Below are 14,624 nucleotides of genomic sequence, written 5' to 3'. Positions count from 1 at the left end.
AGGTGCATTGGTCTCGGAATCAAAAGAGCTAGGATCTAGTTCTAACACTTAAATAGCCACGTGATCCTGGGACAAGCCACTTCTCCGGGCTTCATTTTCCTCATCTGTAATATGGGGATTTATGGTACACGTGGTACCTACTTCACAGGACTTTTCTGAAGCGAGCATTCTGAAAACCTGAAGGCGTTAGAAAAATGGAAGTTTCTTTCATTGTCACAAAGAGGTACGTTTAAGTTTGCTGTCCCTATCAATCGAAGATTTTGATCCTAACAAGAAATGCTTGTGGCAGAACTTGGCTAAGGCGCCTACAATTGATTGCATGACTCCAGAGTCATCAGAACATGGATTGTAATAGTTATCACGTTCAAACTGGTGGAGGAGAAACAGTCTTTGTTTCACGTGTAGAGGAAAATAAATAGCTCAGAAATCCCCTGAAGCGGTTTTATTTGCACAGCCACATTGCCGGTAGTCGAGAGGGGATCTACATCACCCACCCACCCCTTTCCCCGCCCGCTGCCGTTCCTCCTCCTCTTCTCCTTTTCGGTGCCTGGCTGGAACAGGAGCGCAGCGGACCGACCTCGCCGGCCCGCGCGGCTGAGGACGGGAGGGGGAGGACACTGTCGCGAGTCGCAGAGTCGGGAGAGGTCGCGCTTCCCCGAGGAGCTGCCCTCAGACGGCTGGGGGCCAGGGGGCGCCCGAAGTTGGTTCGAGGGCTTCCCCCTCTCCGGTCTGCGAACTTTTCAAGGTGGGAGAAACTTGGCCCCGGCTTTCGGAGAGCTTAGGCGAAGGGCAGGGAAGTTGAGGCTCGGGGAAGGGAGAGCTAAGCAGATAGCCAGGCGTGGGTGGGGCAGGGCGCGGCGGGGGTGCTGGGGGTGGGGAGGCCGGGGATGCTGCGGGGCGGGCGGCCGGGCTGGACGTTCGGTGGGGCTGGGCAGAGGCGGCCCCAGCTGGCTTGTTTCGCTTGAGTAGGTGCGGGCGCAGCTTCCCCCTCTCCGCCGCTCCCCCCTCCCCCGCCCGGAAGGCGGACGGGCGGGGGGGAGGCGCGAGCTGCTCACCCATCCCCGGGGCGGGCGGCGCGCGAGGTTGCGCGAGGAGCCGCGGCCGCGAGAAGCCCCTCTCAGGTGGGGGCGTGCATGCCTGCTAAGTGTCTTTCTTCGCTTCCTCTCCGGCGGAGTCAGTGGCGGGGGACGCTGAAAGCTCAAGCCCAGGTAGCTCACGGTTTGGCCAAAACGTCTCTTGGCTGGGCACTCGGGGGGAGGGAGGGAAGGGGGGGGGGGCGAGGAGGCAGCGCAGCCGGTGCCCCGAAACTGCAAGCCACACGTTTAGGTCTTTTGGGTTTTGTTTTCTCCTCCGCTGCCTCCGAGAGCTCCCTTCCAGCAGTTACCCCGCTTACGGGCTGGAAGGTGTAAGCTACTCCTGGGCTTTTCCCTGGGGCTGGGAGAGTCGTTGACCCGTTTAGCAAACTGCTTACGCCTGAGTCCCGGGAAGGAAAAGGTTGGGGTTGTGCCACCCCGGAGCTGGGGAGTTTGCAGGTTCCCCGAGGGCAGGGTTGCGTCTGGAGCTCCTGGGCTGAGAAGAGAAGGTCAGCCTTTGTACTCCTGGGTCGCTTTCTTTTTCTCGAGTTTCCGATATTGGCTGTTTCTTCTCTCCTTGGGGGGTGGGGGAAGTGAGGAGGACTGAAGTAGGACGTGAAGTCCTTACGATTTACAGCTCGGTCGGGTCTAAAGCCTTTTTGCCTTCTCCCTTCTCGCTGGCGGCGGGGGGGGGGGGCATGTTTTGCCAACTTTTCCTACCCATGAGGTGTTACTTGCTCAAGGAACCTGGGCCTTTGGGGATCTGGGCTCCTTGGGAGGTAATGCTATCTGTAGGCGCGCACACGCACACGCGCGCACACACAGGGGAAAAAATGTGAAAAAAACCCAAGTTCCAGTGTCTCCCTTCTGGTAAGGGAGATGAGGTAGTGGAAAGAGCTCTGTAGTTGAAGTCAGAAGACCTGAATTCAAGTTTTGGCATCACCGGTTACTACCTGGGTGACCTTGGGCAAGTCATTTAATCTTAGTTCTCTCATCTCTTAAATTGAAGGGGAATAATCTTTTAAAACCCCGTCTAGTTCTAAATCCTATGATGTAATTGTTTAGAAAAGGCGATATAGAGAGTGCTGGGAAAGTAGCCATTGATTCGTATAGAAAAGGGCCAGGGCGGGTCTGTCGTCCCAAAAGAATTCAGACCACACAAAAGTCGTAGTTAAATGTTTCTCTTTCTTTGTTTCCACTTCTGTTCTGCTTCCTAATGTGAAGCTTTTAAATCAGATTTTGCTTTCACCTTATTACGTTGTGAATTTCGGGCAGCAACTGTTAGTGTCGTTAAGCTGCCTTAAATAGTTTGTGGAAGTTATATGTATGTGAATCTGAAATAAAGAAATAAATAATAGTGTCGGTCTAGATGAGAGTGGGTGGGAGGAGGTATGAGCCTAGTGATAGCTTTGGATTCAAAGCATCGTCGTTTTGAGTTCCTGCCCTGTCATTATTGCTTGTGTGGGGAAATAATTTTTAATCTCTCTGGGCCTCAGTTTCTTCATTTGTAAAATGTTGGGTTTCATTTGATAACCTCTAAGGTATTTCTAGTTTTTACATCTACAATTCCTTTCTCACTCTGCTTTTATTTGTGGTAAATGAAATAACAGCTAATAGTGGAAAAAAGTAAAACTCTGACCCATCACTAAGAAAGGTCCTAGCCAGGTGGCTGTTTCAAAATCATAACAATTATTGAGTAAATGAATGAAAAAGCATTTAAGAGATTCTTATGTGCACCGTTATGCTGTGGGGGGAGGGAAGGCTTAAGTGTCTGATTATTTTGACCAGGAGAAATAAATCAGATGATTCAGGGAATAATTAGGAATTTCATTTTTAGGATTCATGTAATTTAGTGAAGGAAATTGGTTGTCAAGAGAAATGGGTTCTAGTGTATGTGACCTTGAGCAATTTACTTAACCTTGATGTGCCTCATTTTCTTCATCTGTAAGATGATCCTGTCTATCTTGTTTTGTAGGCAGAATAACAAAGATATGAAACTGTAACACTGTACAACATACAATTTTTTATAAATATTTTATTATTTTCCAGGTCCACAACATACAATTTAATTAAATGGGTTATGTACATAGATACAACTTTAATGGATGCTCTGCTTAAAGAAAAATCACAATTGATATTAGGAATAGAACTAATAAAATCCATAATGTTAGGTGGAAGATGTAGATAGTAGAGTCAATAGCAGAGCTGATATAGAAAATGATCTAGAACATTCATATCACCCAAACAATAAGCAAGGTCCAGTTTTCCCCACTGTGTGTTTTATATGTTAAAGAATACAGTTTGAGAAGTTGCATATACAACAATATCTTTTTTTCTGTTGCTATTTCATGTATGTAATATAATAGATTATTTTCATTTAGGAAAACTGCACCCTGTTTCTAGCACAATATCCTATTCAGTTTAAGGCTTTTTGGATCACTGTAAGTGAAATGCAAAATGCTTACACATTTAAGTGGTAACACTACTGCCTGATACATCTGTTGTAAAATTAAGTATGAAGATATAAATGTAGGTCAAATCATGGAGCACCCATCATTCAACTGATAGTCAAAGCAATTGCTTTTTAGGTTTGACAAAAGCTTTAGTGTTTATTTATTAAGCATTTACTATGTGCCAAGCACTAACATTCATGGTTTAGAAATCAAAATGACTTCTTTGGTACCCTATTAAGAAGAGTAATTACTATGTCTTTTCTTTCTGAATTTTCTGGTAGCTTATCCATTAAAAATGCAGAGCTATCAAAGTGCTAGGGGCTGTCAGATAAATTTGTTAAAAAAAAAGATTTAAAAAATGCTCAGAATTGTCACTAGAGTCTCACTTAAATAATGTTAAATGAGTAATTCAGATATTGAGTGTATTAGCAACAGATATAAAGAAGAAAATAAATATTCTCTCTCCTCAAGGAACTGGGAATTATGTTTACATTAGAGAAACATAAATTAGAATATAAATTCTAATAAACACACAAGACAAGTACAAAGAATGGAGTTGTAACAGTGCTATCCTTATCTGTTCTTGCTCCCTACACATTCCCTCCCCATTCTCCTCCCCCTTCCCGCCCCCCCCCCCCCAAATAGCGTGAAGTTAGATGAGGAAAAGATCACTACTGGCAAGTGAACTCAGATAATTTTGTGGGGGAGGTATCACTTTATTTGGGCTTTAAAGGATGGAGAGCTCATTCCACATGTGGACAATGGTGTGAACAAAGGTTTGGAGGTGGGAAATGGGAATATATAGACCTGTACAGGAAAAGAGAACGAATAGTTTAGCTTGGCTGCAGTATAGGATAAATGAAAGGGAGTAGTGCAATATAACATTAGAAAGGTAGGTCAGAATCTTGTGAAGTACCTTGACTAAAGTGTTTGGACCTTTAGCTTTTCAAACATTTGTATAGTTGAATTTTCACAGATATTATGTCACATTTTAAACCTTACCCTGTGATTTAGGCTGGACAAGTCTTGTATTTTTTGTTGTTGTTGGTTTTGGTTTTTTTTTTTTCCAATTTACAGATGAGGAAACAAGATAAGAGAGAGTATGACCCTGGGCAAGTAGCTTAACCTTTGCTGGCTTTAATTTCCTCCTCTGTAAAGTGGGAATAATAATAGTACCTTTCCAGGGTTGTTGTGAGGATCAAATGAGACTGTAGTTGTAAAGCACTTAGCACAGTGGCTGGTACAAGGTAGGGGCTCTATAAATGTTAGCTATTATCATTATTAACTGATCTACCCAATGTCATAAACTAATAAGGATCAGAATGGAGATCATAGATCTAGTGATATCAGGGACCTTGGAGTGAGTTCTAGTCCTTCTCCTACCAGACCTTGCTGCCATTCTATTACTGCTATTGACCAGGGTTCATAGTGGAGTGTAAAGTGTTGTACTTGGATTACCCAGTGTACTTAGGTTCATCTCTTCTGCTACCCTTATGTCTACTTTGCTATCTCTGCTACTACTGCTTGTATGACCTTGGGAAGATCCTTTGACCCCATGAGTCTCAATTTCTTTACATGTAATATCAGGGCATTGGACTAGATAATCTCTGAGATCCTTTCCATCTCCAAATCTATTATTCTTCCTACTGCCACCAAATAATTAACCTCAAGTGAGACTTCAGACTACACTCTAGTGCCTTGAGCCCTCATTTCCTTCTGAGTGCATTGTGTACCCTGAGGAAAGAGAAGGCAGGGTATCTTCCATATGCCCCAGAGCAACTACTTTCATCTGTATCAGTACAAGGCATCTTCTACTGCTACTGCCAGCCCAATCTCCCAACTGGGATATGTAGAATCTCCAGTGCAAACAACAACTCTCCCTTTGACTTCAGGCCTCCTACCTATCTTCTGCTTTGCCTGTCCATAGAGTGTAGAGGAGTGGCACTGTCCACTCAATGATGAACATTCTCAACACTGGTCGAACCCTTCACATCCCAGTGATTCAGGACTTTTATAGATCATCATCAAAAACCCCTTCCAGGGGCAGCTAAGTGGCACAGTGGATAAAGCACTGACCCTGGATTTAGGAGGACCTGAGTTCAAATATGACCTCAGACACTTAACACTTACTAGCTGTGTGACCCTAGGCAAGTCACTTAACCCCAGTTGCCTGACCAAAAAAACCAACCAACCAACCAAAAAAAAAAACCCATTCCACATATTGCTATCACCCAATTCTTCATTCCCATCCCCCCTCAGCCCTCAACCCCAGCCCTCACCCCCCAAAGTTTCAACCTGACTCCACCCAGCCCTTCCACTGTGCCCTCTGGAATGCCTGTTCCATAGGCGGCAAATGTCGATTCATCTTCAATCTTTTCTTTTACCATTCCTTTCATCTGCTAGCTCTTACTGAAACTTGGTTTGCCCTAATGGCATAGCTTCTCTGGCCACCTTTTCCAACAAGAGCTACACCCTCACTCATTCTCCTCTGTTCACTGGTTGAGGTGAGGGAGTTGGAAGACATCTTGCTCCCCATTGCCACTTCCAGGTTTTTCTCCTTTCATCATCAGTAACTTCTCTTCTTTTGAGGCTCATGCTATTCATATCTACCACCCAGTCAAAATCCTGGTAGCTGTTTACACATTACTCCCTACCACTTCTACACCAGTGCACTCTCCTTTCCTCAGTGAATTTGATACTAAGTTCATAGTTTTTCCCTCTTCAATTCCTGTGCTCATATATAGGGATTTCAACATACACATTGATTCTCTCTCAAAAACCCTAACCATTCATTTCTTCAATGTTTTCACCTTTCATGAACCTCAGCCATACATAGATATGGTCATATTCTTGATCTTGCCATCACCTATAAATGTTCCACCTTTTTGTTCAAGAATTCTGAAATCCCCTTATACAACCATATTATATTGGCTTTTTACCTTTCCCTTTTCCTTCCCTTATGTAACTCTGCTCTTTGTTCATACTGCATGATGACCTTCAATCCCTTAACCCCTCAATTCTGTCTTAAGCCTTCTTTCTTGCACTATCCATTCTTTCCTCTTCTCCCTATCTTGACTCCTTAGTGAAACAATTTAGCTCTACACTGTCCTCTTCTTTTGAATTCCTAGCTCCCTTATCATATCACATTTTCACCCAGCCAAGCCTTGCCTTTGCTTCTATACAAGTTCTGTTGACAAAAGCTGGAGAAAAGCACTCACCAGTTCTGACTGGATCCATGACAAATTTATGTTACATAACCTCAACTGGGCCCTCACTGCTGGTAGGCAGTCTTGCTATACTTCTCTTATCAATCACTATCATCCTTTACAACACTTTCCTGTCCCCCACCCCGCTGAAAACCTTGCCTCATATTTTACAGAAAAATTGAGGCTATTCACTGTACACTCCCTCTTTTCCCCTCTTTTTCATCTCCTATCACTGGAGGCACCTTCTGCTACTTTTTCCTCCACCTGTTTCACATGATGAGGTGGCCTTCTTACCAAGGCTAACCCTGCCACTTGTTCAAGTGATCCCATTCTGTGCTTTCTCTTCCAACAAATTGTTCCTTTTGTCATCCCCACCTTTTCTCTTATTTTCAGTCTCTCCCTCTCTACTGGTTCTCTACAAGCATTCCCATGTCTCCCCTCTCCTGAAAAAACCCTCACTTGATCCTTTCATCCCTGCTATTGTCCTATATCTCTTTTGCCCTTTGTAGCTAAACTCCTGGAAAAATCCCATCTACAATAGGTGCCTCCACTTTCTCTCCTCTCACTCTTCTTTTAACCCCTTATGGTCTGGTGTCTGACCTCATCATTCCACTGAAATTGCTCTCTCTAAAGTTACTAACGATCTCTTAGTTGCCAAATTTAATGGCCTTTTCTCAATCCTCATTCTCCTTAACCACCTCTCTGTAGCCTTTGACATGTTGATCACTCTCTTCTCATTACTTTCTTTCTAGGTTTTCAGGACATTACTCCTGGTTTTCCTCTTATCTATGTGATTGCTCCTTTGCTGGATCCTACTGAAGATCATGCCTTCTAAACATAGGTGTCCCTCAGGTTCTGTCCTGAACAGACACTCTTCTCTTCTTCCTCCATACTGCTTCACTTGATGATTTCATTAGCTCCCAGGGATTTAATTACCATCTCTATGCTGATGATTTCTAAATCTGTCGTGCCCCAGTCTCTTTGCTGACCTCCAATATAGCATCTCCAAATGCTTCTCAGACATCTTGAACCGGATGTCCAGTAGACATCTTAAACTTAATATATCCAAAATGGAACTCATCTCCTTCTCCCCCCCCCCCATACTTTGCCTATTACTCTAGAGGGCAACCCATCCTCCCAGTCCCTTAGGCTCTCAAACTAAGAATCATCCTGGATTTCTCATTATCTCTCACTCCCCATATCCAAGCTGTTGCCTTTGCAACATCTCTTGAATATGCCCTCTTCTGTCCTCTGATACTGCCACCAACTCTACTGCATGCCCTCTTCAACTCATGCCTGGATGATTTCAGTAGCCTGCCTTAAAGGCTCTCTCTACTCTGACCCATCTTTCATTTAGTCGCTAAAGTGATTTTCCTAAAGCACTCATCCGATCATGTGAATCTCTACTCAGTAAACTACAGTGGCTTCCTATTGCCTCTAGGATCAAGCACAAAATTCTCTATCTGGCATTCAAAGTCTTTCATAATCTAGTCCTCTCCTACCTTTCTAATGTTTCTTACACTTGACTTCCCAACAGGTATTCAATTCAGTGACACTAGCATTTAGGCTATTCCATGAACAAGAGATGGGTCCATCTCTCAGCTCCTTGGCATTTTCTCTGGCTATCTTGAATTCCTGGAGCTCTCTCCTTCCTCTGCTCTGATTACTAACCTTCCTGGCTAAAATCACCCTCTATCAGAAACCTCCTATAACCCTTCTTCATTCTAGTGCCTTTTCTCTGTTAATTATTTCCTATTTATCCTATATATAGTTTGCTTTGAATATATTTGTGTATGTTTATTTGCATGTATTTTTCCCCCATTAGATTGTAAGCTCCTTGAGGACAGGGACTGTCTTTTGCCTCATTATGTATCCCCAGTGATTTACATGGTGCCTGGTACATGGTAGGTACTTAATAAATGTTAATTGATCGATCAATTAATTCTGTGATAAATATTGGGTGGTAACTGCCTATCTGAATTGCTCTACCTCTATTCTGGTCACCACTAGGCAAATATGGGTTTATTCGATTGTTTCTTCAATAATACTTCCATCTAGACATCATAGAGCAATTCCTGAGCTGGAGAGGTATTGCTCTAGTACATATGATAATGGTGAAGGTTTAAGGGGGAAGACAGAAATTTAAGTCATCTATAAAGTCCAGGGATGTTACAACTTCCCTTGTAAAAATATTCTCTGCTTTCCAACTGTTCAGTGCTTCTGGTAGCATTGGTGTCTAAATTTCTGATATTTGTCCTTATATCCCTTTCTACATATTCTTCAGTCCCTGAGGATCCTGAATATGGATAGAAAGCCCATGGATGTGGGTCATGTATTAATTAGAATGTTGATTGTTAATCTTCAGTGGATAAAGTATACCCAAGGTTCTGTTCATTGTAGAACAAGGACACAGAAATTTGTAGGGAAGAATTTTGTTTGATAGTGACCTGGTTTTTCTTGCCAGAAACCTTCTTTGGCATCAGAATAACTTTTATAACCCACCCTTCCAATTTTATTATCCAATTTTATCTTATTTCTATTTCCATCTGTCAATTTTTTTTCTGACTTCATAGTCAATTGGTCAAGCCAACATGCTTTTAATTAGTATCTATTACCTTATTATGTAGTTGGAGAGATATTAACACAGAAAATATTTGGTCCAAGACAGTTTATAAAGATCAAGCACACACAAATATTACTCTTTCAGTCAGATAAAACTTAGAAAGAAGTTAACTGGCCACACTGATACACCAGTCCCCTCCTCTTTGTCATCATTCAATTGATAGGCATTTATTAAATGCCTACAATATTGCCAGAAGATACAAAAGCAGATATGAAAATTGTCTTGGCCCTCAAGGATTTAAGTTTATAGTCTTACCAAAGGAGAAAGTGTGTGTGTGTGTGTGTGTGTGTGTGTGTGTGTTTGTTTAGAGAGAAACAGAGAGAATGAATATATACTTGTGTGGAAGTTGGCACTTGAACTTGGCCTTGACAGGACTATGGGACTATGTTCTAGTCATACTGGGCAGCCAGTGCAAAGGTGCAGAGGTGGGAGATTAGATGTATGACAACAATAAATCTAATGTGCCTGGATTGTACTACCTGGATGGAAGTAGCTTACTGTAAGGGGCTAAAATCCTAGCTAGTCTGTCTAAAATATCTAATAAGTGGTCACCAATAAATTATAAGCTTTAGCAAGAGTAATTTGGGGCCAGATTACCATAAAGAGCTTTAAATGTCAGACACAGGAGTTGATACTTGATCCTAGAGGTAATAGGGAGCCAGTGGAGTTTATTGAGTAGGATAATGACATACAAAAACTGTTGGGCAGTTATGTTAAGGATTGATTGGAGAGGGGAGGGACTTGAACATGGGAAATCAATTAGAAGGCTTTTGTCATAGTCCGGGTGAGAGGTGATGAAGTCCCAGACTAGGGTGGTGGCTATGTGACTGGAGTTAGAGGGACAGATATGAGAGATGTGGAGATGGAAACTACTAGATTTGGCAACTGATTGGATATGTGATAAACTTTGAATAGAGGATATTTGTGGGTGTGATTTGAGGGCTCATGGCTTTTTTTTTTTTTTTTTTTTGGTGAGGCAATTGGGGTTAAGTGACTTGCCCAGGGTCACACAGCTAGTAGGTGTTAAGTGTCTGAGGTCAGATTTGAACTCAGGTACTCCTGAATCCGGGGCTGGTGCTCTATTCACTGTGCCACCTAGCTGCCCCTCATGGCTTTTTAAATTATTAATTCCTGGTTCCTGCCACTGGGCTATGAAGGAGGAACCAGGAAATTCTCCTGATACTGGTAAAGGTTGGAGTGGACATATTAGGAAACCAGCTGCTAGGTGGTTATGACAGAGAACACTGAGAGTTGTTGAGTACATACAGAGAATGGGAACAGGATGCTTGTTTAGAAAATGAAGAGTAGCATGAATCTCTAATGGGAAAGAGAGAATGTATATGATGAGATTTATGTGACACAGATTCTAGATGGAGTCATTATATGATCCATAATCCACTTGTAAATAAATGATTATGTAAAGAAATACCCACCAGAATTCTTATATTTGAACCACATAGAAATTCTATTCTTTGCAGCATCTATAAAACCTCTGAATTTATTTTGTGATTATAGCCCTTGGATTTGTTTAACTTTTACCATCCATTGAGTCTTTTTCATCTTTAGATTTTTGTGAAAGCCTTGTTCTGTAGGATACTACTGTATCTAAGCAGCTCTTGTCATGGAAAAATTCCTTCCCACTTTCCCCCAGATATATATTAGATAAAACATTTATGTACATATCTTATAAAAGCACTGTGACAATGGTGTGATAACAATATCATTTTCAGTTCAATTCAACACGAACTTATCAAATGTCTACTACATATAAGGTGGTGAGGATACAGAGACAAACACAAAATACTATCAGTCCTCAAGGAGCTGACATTCTACTGAGATGAAACAACATGTACATTGTTAAACAAATTAAAAAATACAAATAATTTTTAGTCAGTGGTGGTGGTGTTGGTGAAGAGCATTCATAACTGGTGGCATCAGGAGTCAGGAGGTGAAATATCATATACAGAGAACAGCAGTAGGCTAGTTTTCTGCAATGTAGAGTGAAGTAGGGATGGAATATGAAATCATTCCAGTGAAGATGTGGATCACAGCAGTTAAGGAGGTTGTATTTCTTTGTAGTTTCTTAAGATTGGGCTATGTTTGTTTTTAAAAATTCATTTGTTGTAATACAAACAATTTGTTTTTGTTTTTTGTTTTTTTTTTGGTGAGGTAGTTGGGGTTAAGTGACTTGCCATGGGTCACACAGCTAGTAAGTGTCAAGTGTCTGAGTTCAAATTTGAACTCAGGTCCTTCTGAATCCAGGGCCGGTGCTCTATCCACTGCGCCACCTAGCTGCCCCTGTAATACAAACATTTTAAAATGATAATGATTCTCTTGGAACTTTTTCATTTATAAGTTTATATTGTTTTTAAATTAAATTCAATATATAATGCAAGAGTGGGTTCTAACTTATACTATATATGTTTATAATTTGCTGAGGGGCTATAGAATACACAGTTTTAGAAGAGTGAAAGGAGTCAAGTATGTTGGAAAGAAAACTAGATTTGGAGTTAGAAGATCAAGATTTGAATCCTGACTTCAATATTTCCTATTCCCTATGTTATGGGGAAATGGGGGGGGGTTGGGATAGGTGTTGTGTTTGGGGTCCTTAGAAATTCCTCTTTAAAAATTACACCCTCTTGCACACAAATCCAATAGAATAAGATAATAGTTTATTTAGGGGTTGGAGAAGGGAAACCAAGAGAGAAATCCTTGGACCTCTCATGGGGAGAAGGCATGGCACAGAGCGTGGCTCTGAGATACCAATCTCCTCATTTCCTCGAGCAGGAGACAGGCAGGTACTTTTATAGAGGACTGATGGGGGTGCTCATCTGATTGTGGAAAGTTCCCTTATTGAGGGAGGACCATCCCCCACTGCTGGTGGCTGGGGGAATTGGGTGAGGGGTGGCTGCGGATCTCTCAAGCCATCTCTCTGCTCCTCCTCTCACCACAAAGGCAGCCGCCACACCTAATCTTATCTCCCCAGGGGTGGGGGAGACTGGAATGTAGGGTGATGGTCCCGGAGCTAGCTCAGTCCTGATCCGGTTCCACTTATCTCTTTAGGTGTGTCTGTCCTTTGGTTTAGTTTCTCCAGGAGAAGGTTCTTTGATGTATCCCATAACACCTATATAACCATGGACATGTCACTTAACTTTTTTGAGTCAGTTTCCTCATCTGTATGAGGAGGGGAAGGAGTTGTCTATACAACTTCTTAGGTCTCTTCTAGCTCCAACTCTATGATTCTATGAAAGATATGATCACTCATAATAACATCTTTAAATTTTGGAGTTAAAGAATGTTAGTATTAAGATTTAGTAAACATATTAAATGCTTTTAATTGTTTGAAATATTCTTTGGCAATACTCTGAATCATTTGTTAGTGGATATAACAACTTTACCCAAATACTTAAAGGATCTAGGCAGATCAGAACCAATTTTAGATGGGAAATTTCTTCATGAAGATAATATTTGTGTCTGTCTGCATTGCTCTATTGCCAATACTACTTATTTTTTATATTTAACCATTCGACACTTTACATAATCAATTGATATATGTATATGTGTGTTACGTGTTTTCTATCTAATAAGAAGGCAAGGTCCTTGAGGCCAAAGACTTTTTTTTTTTTTTTTGGTGAGGCAATTGGGGTTAAGTGACTTGTCCAGGGTCACACAGCTAGTAATTGTTAAGTGTCTGAAGCTGGATTTGAACTCAGGTCCTCCTGACTCCAGGGCCGGTGCTCTATCCACTGTGCCACCTAGCTGCCCCAAAGACCATCTCCTTTGAAAAATGAAATTCATTATGTTTATTATAAACTCAGCGTTCACAACAAATATCTCTGGCACTCAGGGTCTATGTCACACTACTTTGTTCAAGATAGTTTGTGAATCAGTAGCCACTTAAAACCATAACCCATGAGCCCACACCAATGTGTTTATCATTATAAGAACATACTGGTTCAAAGCCAAAAATATTTAATAAAATAGCATAGTAAATTAAATGATAAGGAAAAATGGCAAGGGAGAGTTAAAGATCTTTAGTGTGTAAACTAAGGTTATGAACCCTATACCTAATCAGGTGCAGTGAGCAAAAGCCAGCGGATTACCAGGGAAAGATTAAGTTTTTTCTTTGGTGCTAATCCTAACTTGGGGTTAGAAAATTCCTTTTTACCTTTGCTAAAATCCTAATTGTCACTCTACATCTCAAACCCATTTTGGATTCTCCAGCCAATAAATACCTTACTGGGGCTGTGTGGTGATGGAATTACAAGGCTCCTTTTGGCTTTCATAATACTTCCTGATTGCCATGCAAATAATTCTAGAATCAAGAACAAAAGGGCTGGATGAAGTTTGTGGAGCTATGTTTTCACCTTTGTGCTACAGTCCTGTCTTTATTATGCATACTTGCTAGTCACAAAATTGTTGGCCTTTGATAGCTTTCTAGTCAGCACAAAAGTTCTGGTATGTATACTCATTAACTGAAAATTGAGCAAATGGAATAAATCTACAACTTAACACCTTCAAGTATTAATCATACAGGGAGAATTAAAAAAAATTATACTCATGTGGATCTATGATCTAATAGTGGCATATTCTAACTATACCAATCATAATGCATCTATTCTTGCCTCTCCTGTCAAACCTGTATATGTCTTTCCTTAAGTTTGTCACAGGATATCTATCTATATGTACCAATGTGCTTGGGCCCTTGTAGTTGGGGTGTCTATTAGTTATCCTTCAATGACCTGCCCATTTTCTTTTGTGATCTTACATTTCCTTAATGACTTCCTGTACTACAGTTCTTCTGGGAAATTCCTTGTTATGTATTAGAGCCTATTCACACCCACCATGTGTCTCCCCTTTGCCCTCCATGTGACATTTGTTTTTAATTCTTCAGAGACTGTAGTGTTCCATGACTCACAGCCATACAAGATTATACCAGAAGGCAGGATTAGGAGAATGACCTCTACCATGTAAATAATACAGCTTCATGGGTCACCAAACTTCTAAGTCCATCCTCAGCTACTACTTGATGTTTTCCTAGCCTTAATTTATCATTCTGAGTTCTAGAGTAATCCAGTGGTATTAATTAGTAATTATAATATTTATAATATTAGAAGGCACCATTTATATTATTATTGTTCAGGTGTTTCAGTCATGTCTGACTCTTTGTGACTTCATTTGGGGTTTTCTTAGCAAAGATGCTGGGGTGGTTTGCTGTTTCCTTTTCCAGCTCATTTTACAGATGAGAAAACTGAGGCAGATTTGCCCA

At 41.4% G+C, this 14,624-nt stretch overlaps 1 protein-coding gene across 6 annotated transcripts in view; it reads left to right on the top strand.

Moving 5' to 3' along the window:
- The first annotated feature begins 619 nt into the window (after positions 1-619).
- PLAGL1 (PLAG1 like zinc finger 1) overlaps positions 620-14,624 on the top strand; it is a 162,304-nt gene continuing 148,299 nt past the window's right edge. For 3 of the 6 annotated variants that reach the window (XM_043964341.1, XM_043964342.1, XM_043964339.1), the window contains exon 1: positions 937-1,208. The gene's annotated coding sequence lies outside the window, so the exon portion shown is untranslated. Of the gene's footprint in view, positions 746-936; positions 1,209-14,624 lie in introns of those variants that run through there. The other 3 variants (XM_043964344.1, XM_043964343.1, XM_043964340.1) reach the window with 2 other exon arrangements.

This window comes from Dromiciops gliroides, chromosome 4 (assembly GCF_019393635.1).
Source record: "Dromiciops gliroides isolate mDroGli1 chromosome 4, mDroGli1.pri, whole genome shotgun sequence".
NCBI classification, from domain to species: Eukaryota; Metazoa; Chordata; class Mammalia; order Microbiotheria; family Microbiotheriidae; genus Dromiciops; species Dromiciops gliroides.
This window is presented reverse-complemented; position numbering and strand designations above follow the sequence as displayed.